This window comes from Salvelinus alpinus, chromosome 14 (genome assembly GCF_045679555.1).
Source record: "Salvelinus alpinus chromosome 14, SLU_Salpinus.1, whole genome shotgun sequence".
Taxonomy (NCBI): domain Eukaryota; kingdom Metazoa; phylum Chordata; class Actinopteri; order Salmoniformes; family Salmonidae; genus Salvelinus; species Salvelinus alpinus.
Genome location: NC_092099.1, coordinates 20,210,003 through 20,227,338, shown reverse-complemented (window position 1 = coordinate 20,227,338; position 17,336 = coordinate 20,210,003).

Sequence of the window (17,336 nt, the reverse complement as noted above, 5' to 3'; positions counted from 1 at the left end):
CATGGAACAACATATAGTCCCCAAAAAATATCAAAAGTAAGTTTGTTCTGAAGTATCTCTCATATATCTGTGCGATATAAGAAAGATCAGGAAACATTTGTTATTTGTTATTTTACATGTGTTTATCCACTTATTTTTGGCACTAAACAGTCTAAGCCCTGTCTAAGCTGGAGAATTGAGTGTTCTGCTAAGCTATTTGGAATTGTTTTAAGAAGGTCATTACAAGGATCATTTAGCTATTTTATTTTTAATTTTAAGACCTGTTGAAGTATCCAGCAAAAAATCCTTAAAAATTATTTGATGTACAAAAAAAAGTGATCTTACTGCTATTAGCCCATACAAACGCATAGAATAACAGATTCACTACATGGAACATAGTAGTCTGTAAGCCGTTCGGAACGCTATAGATGATTTTGTGAGAAGACCGATTTTCAGGGTTTGTCTCATTGTCTAACAAACACTGCTTTAGCTCTGTCACCTTTCACAGCAGATTCGGAAGTGCCACATAGGCGGATGCGGCATCCATTATAAAAACCCCCAGATATCTCTAGATTTAACTGACAGATTTTTGGGGGGATTTTTATATTATGCTAATTACATTCCCACTGGGGAGCGGACATCGACCTTAGGTGGTTTAAACACCAATAGTATTCACTAAGTTGATGGTGTATATTTAGTTTACAGCTTTGTCATTCTTTTATTTTTAAATAATCTTATAAGGCGTCACAGAGGTCCAGAGACTGTTACAGACACCTGTGATAACCTAAAGTACCCAAAGGAGCCACTAGATGTCTTGTGATAGATGACATCAAATCCTTGAAAGATAACAAAATTCTGGTAGTTAGATTGTTAGTAATATACCCTACCTTTGCAACCCTAGTCTCTGCTCAGTCTCTCGATGCAGACAGTGTTGCGAGTAATACATTTTTTAAGCTTGGTATAAGTAAAGTATCACTAGGCCTTTGTTCATTATTCAACAAAATCTCCAAGTGGGTGTGTTAAAGATGTGCTGCTGAATATAATGTCCAGTCGTCACACTGCTCTTCGTTGGAACAATTGCCAAAATAGGACATCTGGCTTCTGTTGTCAAAAACAGTCTACTCCTTGTTAGGCAAAGCCAGGGGATTTACTCAGCACTGAGAAATGTGGTTAAACTACGTGGGCCATATCTGCCTTCACAGCTGTTTAAAGGCTTTGCTATTCCACTCTGGCCACCAAAGAGCTTGTCACACTCTCTGACCAGGCCAGAGAGACAGAGCAGGATGTCTGGATGCATTTTATAGGGAATCCAACCAATCCAACCAACCACACTGCTGTTTACTTCCACTTCCACTTTCCATCTGCACTACAGAGTGAAACAGGCCTTCCTCCACCCCCACCACACATGCAAATCCATCCTCTCTAAGAAGAAACAGACCAGGTCGGGGATAGAAAAGCGTCATAGGAAACAACATTGCTCTGAAGAGATGGGTGCAATGTACTGTAGAGCCAATTGACAAATCTGAAATATTTTGATTTCACCTCTTATCAGGGTTGTACTGACAAATGCAAGCTGATCCGCTGGCTGGGAGGAGAGGAGTCTCAGTCATTCACAGGGGGGTCCATCCTACCTGTTTACTGGCAGCAGCAGCTGCAGAGAGGACAAAGGAAGGTTGTAGCTGAGACTGTGGGTGGACATGCAGGAACAACAGAACATCCATTAGAACTTATTCAAGAGCAGGAGAATATGTCTGCACTCCACAACCAGTCTCAGTAGATCTGTCACATGTTTTGTTAACAATGTGATCAATGGAAACATTGAACAGCCAGAACATAATGTCTCATGCTGCTTTACTTTAGTACTGCTATTATTAGCTGCTATCCCTACTAGAAGAACTTCTGACGCATCGAGCCTATCACTCGCTATTTCTACTAGTATTCTACTAAAACACTCATTACCAATTAAACAGTCATAAGAAACACCCATTTGAGGAAGTGAACACCACTTTATGTTAGAGAAAACGTTCTTTCCGATTAAAGGATTAACACTGATTGCATTAAGCCTCTTAGCCTAGACCAATTCAAAATCTTCTTAGAGGACCCACATTTTTTCACTTGACTTCAGATTATTACCATTACTTTTAAAGATAAGACATGCTTAAGTAATTGGGTGCACTTTGTTGTCAGTCTTTTGATTCTGAGCAATACCTTTTTATTTGAAAGGCGCAAGGCAACATATATTCTAGGAAACTGGTTTACTTGATATTTTATTCAGGTATTAACACTGAGATAAGTGAACTTATTTAAATAGCATATACAGGCAATGCCCTAAATCAAATGCACTCCCCCCTCCAAAAAAAACATACATTACTAATTTGAAGTCATCCTTGAGATTAGTAGGACACATATCAAGTCATCTGCATAAAGTACCTTGGCCAAACCTGACAGACGTTTTCTCCTTGTCTTTGCCAGGGTCCTGGTGAGAACGGAGACACCAGCACTGTGGGTGCACCAACCCATCTGCTCCTCCTCATGCTCTTCCTGGCCAAGGTGTTTGTCCCCATACAAATAAAACGAAAATGCTACAGTAACATTGGTCTGGTAATGTTTCTACTTATACGTTACTACATTTAGCTCAGTGTATTCCTTGATCCTGTGTTCAGTCAGAACATATAATTACAGCCTTCCTTCTCAGCCTTCCTTCTGTTAGTAATTTAATGTGAAACATTCTTGCTCTCACTAAGACTGGCAGACCACTGGACAGATCTGCTTTGTTTCATTCTCAATTGGCAGCTCTGTCCGACCGTAAGGCGCTACAGAGGGTAGTGCGTACGGCCCAGTACATCACTGGGGCCAAGCTTCCTGCCATCCAGGACCTATATCCTAGGTGGTGTCAGAGGAAGGCCCAAAAAAATGGTCACGGCAAGCGGTACCTTGAGCGCCAACTCTAGATCCAAAAGGCTCCTTAACAGCTTCTACCACCAAGCCATAAGACTGCTGAACAATTCATCAAATGGCCACCCTGACTATTTACATTGACCCCCCCCCCCCCTTTGTTTTTACACTGCTGCTACTCACTGTTTATTATCTATGCATAGTCACTTTACCCCTACCTGCATGTACAAATTACCTCGACTAACCTGTACCCCCCGCACATTGACTCGTTACCGGCACCCCCTGTATATAGCCTCATTATTGTTATTTTATTGTGTTACTTTTTATTTCATTTTTTACTTTAGTTTATTTCTTATTTCTTGGTTAAGGGCTTGTAAGTAAGCATTTCACGGTAAGGTCTACACCTGTTCTATTCTGTGCATGTGACAAATAAAAATGTATTTCATTTCATTTGAGGTGCTTGTTTTAACCTCATATTCAGTCTTCTAGACCTCTGTTCAGCTACCTCTCCATGTAAAACAGAAGGAATGTCTGTTATTCAAAAGAACATGTTCATTTTTTATTTTATTTAACCTTTATTTAACTAGGCAAATCATTTAAGAACAAATTCTTATTTACAGTGATGGCCTACCAAAAGGCAAAATGCCTCCTGCAGGGACGGGGGTAAAAAATAAATAATAATAATAATAATATAGGACAAAACACACATCAAGAGAGACAACACAACGCTAGTACATAAAGAGAGCCCTAAGACATCAACACAGCATGGTAGCAACACAACATGACAACATGGTAGCAACACAACATGGTAGCAGCATAAAACATGGTACAGAATTACAGGTTTCATAAATAAGCATCAACCAGTGGGTCTTGCGGTAGGTATACAGAGATGACCAGTTTACAGAGGAGTATAGAGTGCAGTGATGTGTCCTATAAGGAGCATTGGTGGAAAATCTGATGGCAGAATGGTGAAGAACATCTAGCCGCTTGAGAGCACCCTCACCTGCCGACCTATAAATTACGTCTCCGTAATCTAGCATGGGTAGGATGGTCATCTGAATCATGGTTAGTTTGGCAGCTGGGGTGAAAGAGGAGCAATTACGATAGAGGAAACCAAGTCTAGACTTAGCTTTAGCCTGCAGCTTTGATATGTGCTGAGAGAAAGACAGTGTACCGTCTAGCCACACTCCCAAGTACTTGTATGAGGTGACTACCTCAAGCTCTAAACCCTCAGAGGTAGCACTCACACCTGTGAGGAGATGATCCAAAAGGAAATATATTGAGCGTATTTTGGGATTTGAGCTAACACACTTTATTTCATTCCCACTATATTATTTCAGTGTAATAAGACATTTAAAGACAGTGCCTTAAGAAAGTATTCACATACCTTTACCTTTTCAATATTTTGTTGTGAATTTAAAATTGATTAAATTGAGATTTTGTGTCAGTGATTTACACCCAATGCCTCATAATGTCAAAGTGGAATTTTGTTTGTAGAACACTTGAGAAATTAATAAAATGCTGAAATATCTTAAATCAATAAGTATTAAACTCCTTTGTTATGGCAAGCCTAAATAAGTTCAGGAGTAAAAATGTGCGGAACAAGTCATATAATTATTTGCGTGGACTCATTCTGTGTTCAATAACAGTGGTTAACATGATTTCGCTACACTCACAATAACATCAGCTAACCATGTGTATGTGACCAATAAAATTTGATCTGATTTAATTGGACTACCCAATCTCTGTAGCTCACACATACAATTATCTGTAAGGTCCCTCAATCGAGTAGTGAGCACAGATTCAAAGACCAGGGAGGTTTGTCAATGCCTTAGATATGAAGAATTAAAATTAAACAAATAATCAGACGCTGAATATCCCTTTGAGCATGGTGAAGTTATTGATTGCACTTTGGATGGTGTATCAATACACCCAGTCAGTACAAAGATACAGGTGTCTTTTTTAACTCAGTTGCCGAAGAGGAAGGAAACTGTTTAGGGATTTTACCATGAGACCAATGGTGATTTTAAAACAGTTAGAGTTTAATGGTTGTGATATGAGAAATCTGAGGATGGATCAACACCATTGTAGTTACTCCACAATACTAACCTAAATGACAGTGTCAAGAAAGAAGCCTGTACAGAATTAAAATATTTCAAAATATGCATCCTGTTTGTAACAAGGCACTTAAGTAATACTGCCAAAAATTTGGCTAAGAAATTAATGTTTTGAATACAAAGCGTTATATTTGGGGCAAGTACAACACAACACATCACTGAGTACCACGCTTTGTGTATTTATGTTATGGGTATGCTTGTCATCGGCAAGGACTAGGGAGATTTTAAGGAAAAAATTATCGCAATGAATCCATAAGCACAGACAAAATCCTAGAGGGAAACTTGGTTCAGTCTGTTTTCCAACAGACACTTTCTAGAGAGTTTTTCCTAGCCACCGTGCTTCTACACCTGCATTGCTTGCTGTTTGGGGTTTTAGGCTGGGTTTCTGTACAGCACTTTGAGATATCAGCTGATGTAAGAAGGGTTATATAAATACATTTGATTTGATTTGACACTGGGAGATGAATTAACCTTTCAGCAGGACAATAGCCTAAAACACAAGGCCAAATCTACACTGGAGTTGCTTACCAAGATGACATTGAATGCTCCTGAGTGGCCTAGTTACAGTTTTTACTTAAATCGTCTTGAAAGTTTATGCCAAAACTTGAAAATGGCTGTCTAGCAATCATCAACAATCAGCTTGTTGTTTGAAGAATTTAAAAAAGAATAAGAATAATATTGTACAATCCTGATGTGGAAAGCTCTTAGAGACTTACCCAAAAAGACTCACATCTGTAATCGCCGCCAAAGCTGCTTCTTACAAAGTATTGATTCAGGGGTGGGAATATTTATGTAATTGAGATATTTCTGAATTTCATTTTCAATACATTTCACAAACATGTCTAAAAACATGATTTCACTTTGTCATTATGGTGTATTGTGTGTAGATGGGTGAGAGAAAAAAATCTTCAATTTTAAATTCAGGCTGTAACACAACAAAATGTGCAATAAGGCACGGGGTATGAATACTTTCTGAAGGCACTGTAGATACACTACATGGCCAATAGTATGTGAACACGTGCTCGTCGAACATCTCGTTCCAAAATCATGAGTAGGTCCCTCTCCTTTGCTGCTATAACAGCCCCCACCCTTCTGGGAAGGCTTTCCACTAGATGTTGGAACATTGCTGCAGGGGCTTGCTTCCATTCAGCCACAAGACAAGGTCGGGCAATGATGTTGGGTGATTATGCCTGGCTCGCAGTCGGTGTTCCAATTCATCCCAAAGGTGTTTGGTGGGGTTGAGCTCAGGGCTCTGTGCAGGCCAGTCAAGTTCTTCCACACGGATCTTGACAAACCATTTCTTTATGGACCTTGCTTTGTGCAAGGTGGCATTGTCATGCTGAAACAGGAAGGGCTTTCCCCAAACTGTTGCCACAAAGTTGGAAGCACATAATCATCTCAAATGTAATTGTATGATGTAGCATTAAGATTTCCCTTCACTGGAACTAAGGGGCCTAGCCCGAACCATGAAAAACAGCCCCAGACCATTTTTCCTCCTCCACCAAACTTTACAATTGGCACTATGCAATGGGGCAGGTAGCATTCTCATGCCATCCGCCAAAACAAGATTTGCCCATCGGACTGCCAGCTTCCACTGCTCCAGAGTCCAATGGTGGTGAGCCTCACACCACTCCAGCCGATGATTGGCATTGCGCATGGTGATCTTAGGCTTGTGTGCGCCTACTTGTAAATCTATTTCATGAAGCTCCCAACAAACAGTAATTGTGCTGATGTTGCTTCCAGAGGCAGTTTGGAACTTGGTAGTGAGTGTTGCAACCGAGGACAGACGATTTTTACACGTTACACGTTTCAGCACTCCCGTTCTGTGAGATTTGTGGCCTGCCACTTCACGGCTGAGCCATTGTTGCTCCTAAACGTTTCCACTTCACAATAACAGCACTTATAGTTGACCGGGGCAGCTCTAGCAGGGCAGAAAATTGACAAACTGACTTGTTGGAAAGGTGGCATCCTATGAAACGTTGAATGTCACTGAGCTCTTAAGTACAAGCCATTCTACTGCCAATGTTTCTCAATGGAGATTGCATGGCTGTGTGCTCGATTGTATACACCTGTCAGCAAAGGGTGTGGCTGAAATAGCCAAATCCACTCATATAAAGTTATGTCCACATACTTTTGTCGTGGAAAAAGTACCGATTGTCATACTTGAGTAAAAGTATAGATACCTTAATAGAAAGTTACTCAAGTAAAAGTGAAAGTCACACAGTAAAATAGAACTTGAGTAAAAGTCTAAAAGTATTTGGTTTTAAATATACTTAAGTATCAAAAGTAACTGTAATTGATAAGATATACTTAAGTATCAAAAGTAGATGTAAAATAATAAATCATTTCAAATTCCTTATATTAAGCAAAGCAGACAGCACCATTTTCTTGTTTAAAAAATGTACAGATAGCCAGGGGCACACTCCAACACTCAGACATTATTTACAAAAGATGCATTTGTGTTTAGTGAGTCCGCCAGACCAGAGGCAGTAGAGATGACCAGGGATGTTCTCTTGATAAGTATGTGATTTGGACCATTTTCCTGTCCTGCTAAGCATTCAAAATGTAATAAGTACTTTGGGTTGTCAGGGAAAATGTATGTTGTAAAAAGTACATTATTTTCTTTAGGAATGTAGTGAAGTAAAAGTAAAAGTTGCCAAAAATATAAATAGCAAAGTAAAGTGCAGATACCCCAAAAAATTACTTAGGTAGTACTTTCAAGTATTTTTACTTAAGTACTTTACACCACTGCATGTAGCGTATGTGTGTGAACAATGCCTTGAAAAACATTTTAAATATTGGTATCCTCTAGGAGAAAGGTCATTTTTCGATGATCCTATTTAGATGATCTGTTCTTGGGTCGACATACTATACTTTAGCACAATGGGGATACAGATGCTTTGGACATGGTGGGACAGGAGATCAGTTTGGGTCAACCTCAGTATGTCCTTATTCTGGCCAACTGATTCTTAACAATTGTTGTTTTAGAAAATGTGTTAGCACTCTACTTCATCATAGTAACCAAAAGCCACTTCCCAATATAGACACAGAGTATCCAACTCCTTAACAATCAGAGAATTGTGCAAATTCAACAAGGAGCAGTAATTCTCAGAGCTACAGACACAGTGCATTCGGAAACCAATCAGGCCTTTATGGTAGAGTGGCCAGACGGAAGCCACTTCTCAATAAAAGGCATATGACAGCTCGGTTGGAGTTTGCCAAAGGCACCAAAAGGACTCTCAGACCATGAGCAACAAGATTCTCTGGTCTGATGAAACCAATTGAACTCTGTTGCCTGAATGCCAAGCGTCACATCTGGAGGAAATATGGCACCATCCCTACGGTGAAGCATGGTGGTGGCAGAATCATGCTGTGGGGATGTTTTTCAGCTGCATGGATTGGGAGACTAGTCAGGATCGAGAGAAAGATGAATGGAGCAAAGTACAGAGAGATCCTTGATGAAAATCTGCTCCAGAGCGCTCAGGTCCTGAGACTGGGGCGAAGGTTCACCTTCCAACAGAACAATGTCCCTAAGCACACAGCCAAGACAATGCTGGAGTGGCTTCGGGGCAAGTCTCTGAAGGTCCTTGAGTGGCCCAGCCAGAGCCCGGACTTGAACCCGATCAAACATCTCTGGAGAGAGCTGAAAATATCTTTGCAGTGACGCTCCCCTTCCAACCTGACAGAGCTTGAGAGGATCGGCAGAGAAGTTTGGGAGAAACTCCCCAAATACAGGTGTAACAAGCTTGTAGAACCATACCCAAAAGACTTGAGGCTGTAATCACTGCCAAAGGCGCTTCAACAAAGTACTGAGTAAAGGATCTGAATACTTATGTAAATGTGATTTTTCCGGGTATTTTTTGTAATGCATTTGCGAATTGTATTACAAAAAATACCCGGAAATATGACGTTTACATAAGTATTCAGACCCTTCTAAAAAACTGTTTTTGCTTTGTCATTATGGGGTATGGTCTATAGATTGAAAAAATATATAATCCATTTTAGAACTAGGCTGTAAAATAATCACATTTGGAGCAGTCCAGAGCAGTCTCGTTGACAAACTATTTGAAAAGACTGATCTTGTAAACAGATTTTTTATTACAATGTGGGTTTTCAAAAGTGACTGTAAAATAGATTGAAGCTGAAATATTGCTTAGCAGTGCTTGTTTGTTCTCCATAACTATACTTGCTTTGTAATGTTTCTTGAGACATCAACAAAATATTGATGTCGGGTTGGGAAATACTTATTGTATTGACTGCAACTTATATTACAGACCACACATCTGTGTTGTTACAGGTAAGACTGCATAGTGAAAGCATCATCACAGTAGTTGAGTGTATACAATTTGCTTGTTCCCCTTCGGTAACTTTTTTGGATTTCAAGATTAACAAACTCCAGGGGGGAAAAATATCTCAAAGTAAATAACTAGAAACATTGCAGTTTCTCAGATGTACACTGAACAAAAATATCAACGCAACATGCAACAATTTTAACTATTTTACTGAGTTACAGTTAGGGCTTTGGCGGACACGAAATTACGTCAGCCGGGGATTGTCAGTCTCACAGTAATTGACCGGTAATTAACATAAACACATATTGCATCTACTGGCTTCCACACAAGCCACTGATGCAGACCTTTGGAACATCTACATTTTTAAAAGTCTAATAAATCCATTATTTATTTAGACAGGTCTAAAGAAGCACAATATGAAGAAAATGTAATCTATTTCAGAAGAACAGAATAGCATACTCTGAGTTGTCCTTATGTTAGGTCCTGATCTGGTTATGCCATATGGCTGTGGACTACACTAGTTCATTTAGAAGACACGCTTTTGCTTAGTCAACTGCCGGACCATGGCATTATTTTATATTATTTTATAGTATGAAGAATATAATTGATCAAACCTGAATAAAAGCAAAAACAGGTTTTTCAAAATGTTTGCAAATGTATTAAAAATGTACAACAGAAACACCTTATTTACCTAAGTATTCAGACCCTTTGCTATGAGACTCGAAGCTTAGCTCAGCCGCATCCTGTTTACATTGATCATCCTTCAGATGTTTCTACAACTTGACTGATGTCCACCTGTGGTAAATTCAGTTGATTTTACATAATTTGGAAAGACACACACCTGTCTATATAAGGTCCGGCAGTTGACTGTGCATGTTAGAGCAAAAACAAAGCCATGAAGTTGAAGGAATTGTTCGAGCTCCGAGACAGAATTCTGTCGAGGCACAGATATGGGGAAGAGTACCAAAACCTTTCTGCAGCATTGAAGGTCCCCAAGAACACAGTGGCCCCATCATTCTTAACCCTTGTGTAGTCTTAACATTCTGTATACTCCCCTTGTCCTAAGGGTCAAAAATGACCTGCCTTCACTAAACCCCTAAAATAAAGCAGCTTAATTAAATGTTAAACCCCAAATCTATTTGGCATGAAGAAACAACCTGTCATTCATCACAAACTTTGTGAATATCTGGATTTTCCCTCTTCACAATGAAGAAAGACTGCATTTAATCAGTGGACACCACTCATTTTTATCACAAGACACCTGTCATAATTGTTTTCCTTACTAAAGTAGAGGTTTATTATTATTATTATTGCTAAAGATACTGCATAGGTGTATACATACATTTTTTGCAAGAGATAGCACTTGTATAGCCTAAGAAAGTAGCAGAAAGGTGCATAAAGTAGTTTTGAATGCATTCTTTTAAAGGGAAACAATAAAAGATTACATTTGTTTGGCAACATAGTGATATATTCTTATATACTGTGCAATGAGGAATTCAACTACAAAAAACTGGTCTTCTCCCATTTGTTGAACCATTGCCCCTACCCATAACGTGTATAAACAACAACAATAAATAATAATAAGATAATAGATACAAATCAAAAACGTGAAGAACATAAATCAACCAACTCTAAGTAGCACATGTAGGACAGTATGCAAGTGTGTGCGCATGGACTTTGCAGATGTATTTCTCACATCTGCAGCACATAGTATTTGTTTTACAGTCCTTCTTTGGGGTGCAGAATTGGCATCTCCTCCTCTTGCCTGACCCAGCTGCAGCCTCAGGTTGATCAGGACAAGATTCAGCCCCCTGAACAGCTTTCACAAGCGCTGCAGAGGCTGCTGTGCAGAGGAGGCGCTCCCTTCTTTGAATGTGTGGGGTTACAAGTGCCTTTCCCAGCTGCTCCAGGAATGCCCTCCTCTTGTTCTGCTTATCAGGCATCCAGGTAGGGTTGATCTTGTTCGATTTCATGAAGGCATTGTATGAGGACACGTCAATGATGTTATGGAAGATGACCAGGGGCCAGTGGGCAGTCATCTTCCTGCAGCTGTAAGTTCGAGTTCCTCGCCTCCTTTGTTGTGGTTGTAGTCCAGGATGATGGCTGCCTTCCTTTCCTCATGATCACTCATGATCAAACTTTGATGAGAAGGCCTCTCTCCCCCTTGTTGCGAGGAGTGCAGGGGGAGCTTAGTCTTGTTCTTTCTAACTGTGCCAACCATGGTGATCTTCCTCTTCAGGAGCTGCTGGCTGAGTTCAATCAGTAGCACACAATCTCAAGTTCTCATTTGGTGTGCGTGTGTAAATTACTTTATAACTTTCGGGTCAAAAATGACCCTAAGACAAAGTCATAAAATTTCAAGTAGAAAACATTTCATTTAGGGGGTTTTCTCGGCTGTTAAACATAGTGGCGGGTCATTTTTTACCCTTAAGACAACACAAGGGTTAAATTGAAGAAGTTTAAAACCACCAAGACTCTTTCTGGAGCTGGGGAGCTATTATGTCCGTCGTTAGTGGTAGAATGACCAGACCAAGGTGCAGCGTGGTAGGCGTACATTTTCTTTATTAAATGTTCCACCCAAAAAATAATAAACAACACAACGAACATAAAGCTTCAGAGTGCAACACATGCAACAAACAAAGACACAATCCCACAACAGAAAGTGGGAATAAGGGCTGCCTAAGTATGATTCCCAATCAGAGACAACGATAGACAGCTGCCTCTGATTGGGATCCATACTCGGCCAAAAACAAAGAAATAGACAACATAGAATGCCCACCCCAAATCACACCCTGACCTAACCAAATAGAGAAATAAAACGGCTCTCTAAGGTCAGGGCGTGACAGGAGCCCACCCACTGGGGAGCCAGGCCCAGCCAATCAGAATGAGTTTTTCCCCACAAACGGGCCACAAACGGACCACCGCTGGAGGCTCCGGACTGCAGATCGTCACCGGAGGCTCTGGACTGGGAACCCCCACTGGAGGCTCTGGACTGCAGCTCGTCGCTGAATACTCTGGACTGCAGATCGTTGCTGGAGGCTCTGGACTGCGGATCGTCGCTGGAGGCTCTGGACTGTGGACCGTTGCTGGAGACTCTGGACTGCGGACCGTCGCTGGAGACCCCGGACTGGGGACCGTCGCAGGAGACCCCGGACTAGGGACCGTCGCAAGAGACCCCGGACTGGGGATCATCGCTGCAGGCTCCGGACTGGGGACCGTCGCTGCAGGCTCCTTGCCATGGATTGTCTCTACAGTCTCCGGGCCATGGATCATCACTGGAGGCTTCGTGCCATGGGTTACCACTACAGGCTCCGGGCCATGGATCATCACTGGATGCTTCGTGCCATGGATCATCACTGGAGGCTTCAGACCATGGATCATCACTGGAGGCTTCGTACGTGGAGCCGGAACATGTCTCACCGGACTGGGAGACGTACTGGAAGCCTGGTGCGGGGAGCTGCCACAACACGTCCTGGCTGGATACCCACTTTAGCTCGGTGAGTGTGGAGAGCTGGCACGGGACGCACTGGGCTATGAAGGCGCACTGGAGACATAGTGCTTTTAGCCGGCGCAGGATATGCTGGGCCGTGGAGGCGCACTGGAGGTCTGGAGCTGGCACAACACGTCCTGGCTGAATCCCCCCTGTAGCACGGCAAGTGCGGGGAGCTGGAACAGGCCGCACTGAGTTGTGCTGGCGAACTGGGGATACCGTGCGTAGAGCTGGCACAGGATATCCTGGACCGAAGAGACGCACCGGAGGCCAGGAGCGCTGAGCCGGCACAATCCATCCTGGCTGAATGCCCGCTCTAGCACGGCAACTGCGGGGAGCTTGCACAGAGCGCACCGGGCTGTGTATGCACACTGAAGGCATGGTGCGCAGAACCGGATAACACGGTGCTCGACAGGTCACTCGCTCCCCACGGTAAGCACGGGGAGTTGGCTCAGGTCTGAACCCTGACTCCGCCAATCTCCCCGTATGCCCCCCCCCCCCCCCCCAAAAAATGTTGGGGCTGCCTCTCGTGCTTGCTTTGTTGTTATAACTCCTCGTAACGTCGCCGTTCCGCTTTCGCTGCCTCCATCTCCTCCTTCGGACGGCGATACTCCCCGGCCCTTGTACAGGGTCCTGCTCCCTCCAGGATTTCCTCCCAGGTCCAGTCCTCCTGACCACGCTGCTTGGTCCGTTGGTGGTGGGATCTTCTGTTACGGCTGTCGTCGGAATGAGACCAAGGTGCAGCGTGGTAGGCATACATTTTGAATTTATTAAATTAACACCAAAAAAACAAGAAAATTCAACGACACGTAAAGTAATGTAGCGCTAAACCAGCAACTAACAAAAACACAATCCCACAACAGAAAGTGGGAAAAAGGGCTGCCTAAGTATGATTCCCAATCAGAGACAACGATAGACAGCTGCCTCTGATTGGGAACCATACTCGGCCAAAAACAAAGAAATAGACAACATAGACTGCCCACCCCAAATCACACCCTGACCTAACCAAATAGAGAAATAAAACGGCTCTCTAAGGTCAGGGCGTGACAGGAGCCCACCCACTGGGGAGCCAGGCCCAGCCAATCAGAATGAGTTTTTCCCCACAAACGGGCTTTATTACAGACAGAAATAGTCCTCAGTTTCATCAGCTGTCCGGGTGGCTGGTCTCAGATGATCCTGCAGGTGAAGAAGTGGGATGTGGAGATCCTGGGCTGGTGTGGTTACACGTGGTCTGCAGTTGTGAGGCTGGTTGGACGCAGTACTAAACTCTCTAAAACCACATTGGGGGTGGCTTATGGTAGAGAATTTAACATTCAATTCTTTGACAACAGCTCGGGTGGACATTCCTGCAGTCAGCATGCCAATTGCATGTTCCCTCAAAACTTGAGACATCTGTGGCATTGTGTTGTGTGACACAACTGCCCATTTTAGAGTGGCCTTACATTGTCCCCAGTACAAGGTACACCTGTTTAATGATCATACTCATTAATCAGCTTCTTGATATGCCACACCTGTCAGGTGGATAGATTATCTTGGCAAAGGAGAAATGCTAACGAACAGGGATGTAAACTAATTTCTGCGCAAACTCTGGAAGAAATAATATTTTTGTGTGTGTAGAACATTTCTGGGACCTTTTACTTCAGCTCACGAAACATGGGTCCAACACTTTACATGTTGCGTTCATATTTTTGTTCAGTACACATTCACAAAAGGTAATTACTACACTCTTAGAATAAGAGGCGCTATCTAAACCTAAAAGGGTTCTCTGGCTTTCCGCTTAGGAGAATCATTTGTAGTACCATTTTGGTACTAGGTAGAACCCTTTTGGGTTCCATGTAAAACCTTCTCTGGAAGGGGTTCTACCTGGAATGAAAAAGGGTTCTACACTCTAAAAAATGTGGTGTTAAAAACAACCCAACGCTGGGTAAAGAGTGGACAGAACACACTTTGGGTTATTTTTAACCCAGCCAGTTGTGTCACTTAGCTGGGTTATTGAGCTATGATCCACCGGGTGAGATCAGAAGACTGGAGGTGTGGCTTAGTAGGGGCTTGGCTTTCAGATAGCTCTTTTTTACCACCTGTGAGAGTAAATGTAATTCCGGTTAATCTGTTCTGTTGTGTTTTTCAGCATATGTTAAGGTTGAGCACTGACTTTTGTTGTGTAGTGAGCCTTACACAAGTTGACTGTCTCAAGTGCCTATGTGTATGCCAAGTGCATTGATGATGTTGTCCCCACCATTAGCCATGGATTACCGGCAACGTCAGTACTAAGCTGCTGCTTTCAAGGAGTGGGAAACTAACTCGGACGTTGATAAGAACTCCCGCTACACCCTGCCGATGAAGCAACAAACAGGCAAAGCATCATTACAGGACTAAGATTGAATCCTACCACACTGGCTCTTTACTTTTCCATTATTTCTCTATTTTCTTTCTCTCTGCTTTGTTGGATAGGGCCTATAACCATTTCACTGTTAGTCCACACCTTTTGTTTACCAACAAAACTATATTTCTTAGTTAACACTTTATGATATTTAAATAATGATGTTATTAATTGTACATTAAAATATGTAACAGGCAATAATATTTCAGGAAATGTAAACAACATGATGAAGAGGAATGACATTTGCTCTGGTGGGTGGCAAACTATAACAATCTAAATGCCACACCACACATAGGCAATGCCTCCTAAAAATAACATATGGACTGCAATATAAAAATATATATAAATACACATCTGTTGGGTCAACCCAGCATGAAAGTGAACCCCCCCCCCCCCCCAACTGATGGATAAATTAATAATGCATGGCCTTTTAGGGGCATGGCTTTCCATATCACTATTTTGGCCTCCTGTGAGAGTAAATATCATTCTTGTTCATCATGTTTAATTTGTACATGCACATTTCAATTATTTTGCACCTTACACATTGTAATATAAAATGTAATTACATTATTATTAGATACCATAACTAAGCAGTAACTAACCCAACATTCAGATATGCAGAGGCACTTAAAGAACTCATACTCTTGTATAAACCTCATTAAAACCCCAAAAGTGTCAGTGCTTAAACGTAACATGTTGACTTTACAACAGAACAGATTCATTGGAATTATATTTACTCTCCCGAGTGAGCAAAAATAACTAGCTGAAAGCCAAGCCCCTACTAAGCCACACCTCCAGTCTTCTGATCTGACCCGGTGCATCATAGCTACACTAAATCAGGGTTTCCCAAACTCGGTTCTTGGTCCCCACCTGGTTTCACATTTTGTTTTTTGCCCTAGCACTACATAGCTGATTCAAATAATCAAAGCTTGATAGCGAGTTGGTTGCTTGTTTTTAACCCAACATTCGTTAGAGTGTACCTGGAACGAAAAAGGGTTCTCTTATGAGGAAGGCCGAAAGAACCCCTTTGAAACGCTTTTGTCTAAGAGTGTACTACTCACTGGAGAAAACGCTGAAGGCTGTTAGTTAACATTCCAAGGCATGTCTTAATTTCAATATTAATGCTTGCTAAATTGATTGGGGTAAAACATTGGCGCTCAGACAAAGCAGGAGACACTGAGCGATAAATCTAGTTTCCAACCATATAATTATGCGTTTTATGTATCAAAGAAATGTCAAGTGAAAGCAAGCAGCAATTAAGCAGAAGATAGGCCTTGATAATAAGTAGTCATTTCATTTTATTGGAGTCACTGAAACTGAGGGAATTTCCTCAAGGTTTTCTAAGGTCTTCATTGAGCCTTCTGCTATGTTACCAAAAAAGTCCAGTTAGCATAAAATATGACTTGTCCTCAGGGAGGTTGGGAGATATATGTTTACTCCAGACCCATAAGATCACACCATTGTGATGATGAAATCGTTCATTTTTCAAACATTGCAATCAATCCCGTAGCATTTAAAGTCTTTAGCTGAGAAATTCAATTCTAATTACAACGGGTTTGTTGCCTGTTGGCGTAGGATGATGCTTAGGGAGATTGATTCTGTTCCAGACTTCTTTATCTCTGTTTGTCTTCTCTGCTGTGGTATCTCAGTGGAGAATGCCCAGGGCCATGTGAGATAAACTGTTAAGATGAAAGAGCATTTATCCCCATTATCAGGAACTGATTTTCCACCCACGGCTAACAGACCTAGCCCTAGTAAACACAAGTCTCCCTGACTTTCCTCCTAATTCTATCTAATTAATTTGTTGTTGTTTTTTGCAGCTAACTACCAAAAGATAATCAATAAGTTACAAAGTTTGTGCATATTAGGTGCAGAACAGATAAGTTCCCCCACCATATGGGTAGGTCAGATGATGACTTACAGTGAGTATAATTAGGGTGAATTTAAATGGAAATATTTGTACATTGTGTGTGGATAGAACTGTAAAGGCATTACTGTAACGGCAGCTCCCCTGGGGTGGAAGGACTCACCCCAGCCCAGCTTTCTGTGCTCCTGTGTAAACCTGTGAGGCAGATGAGAAGCAGAGTGTGTGTCAATATGGTATGTGTGTGTACACACCCTGATGAAGGGGAGTGTACAGCAGCGAGACAGAACACCTTCCAACCTCCTGTATGTTTTTACCA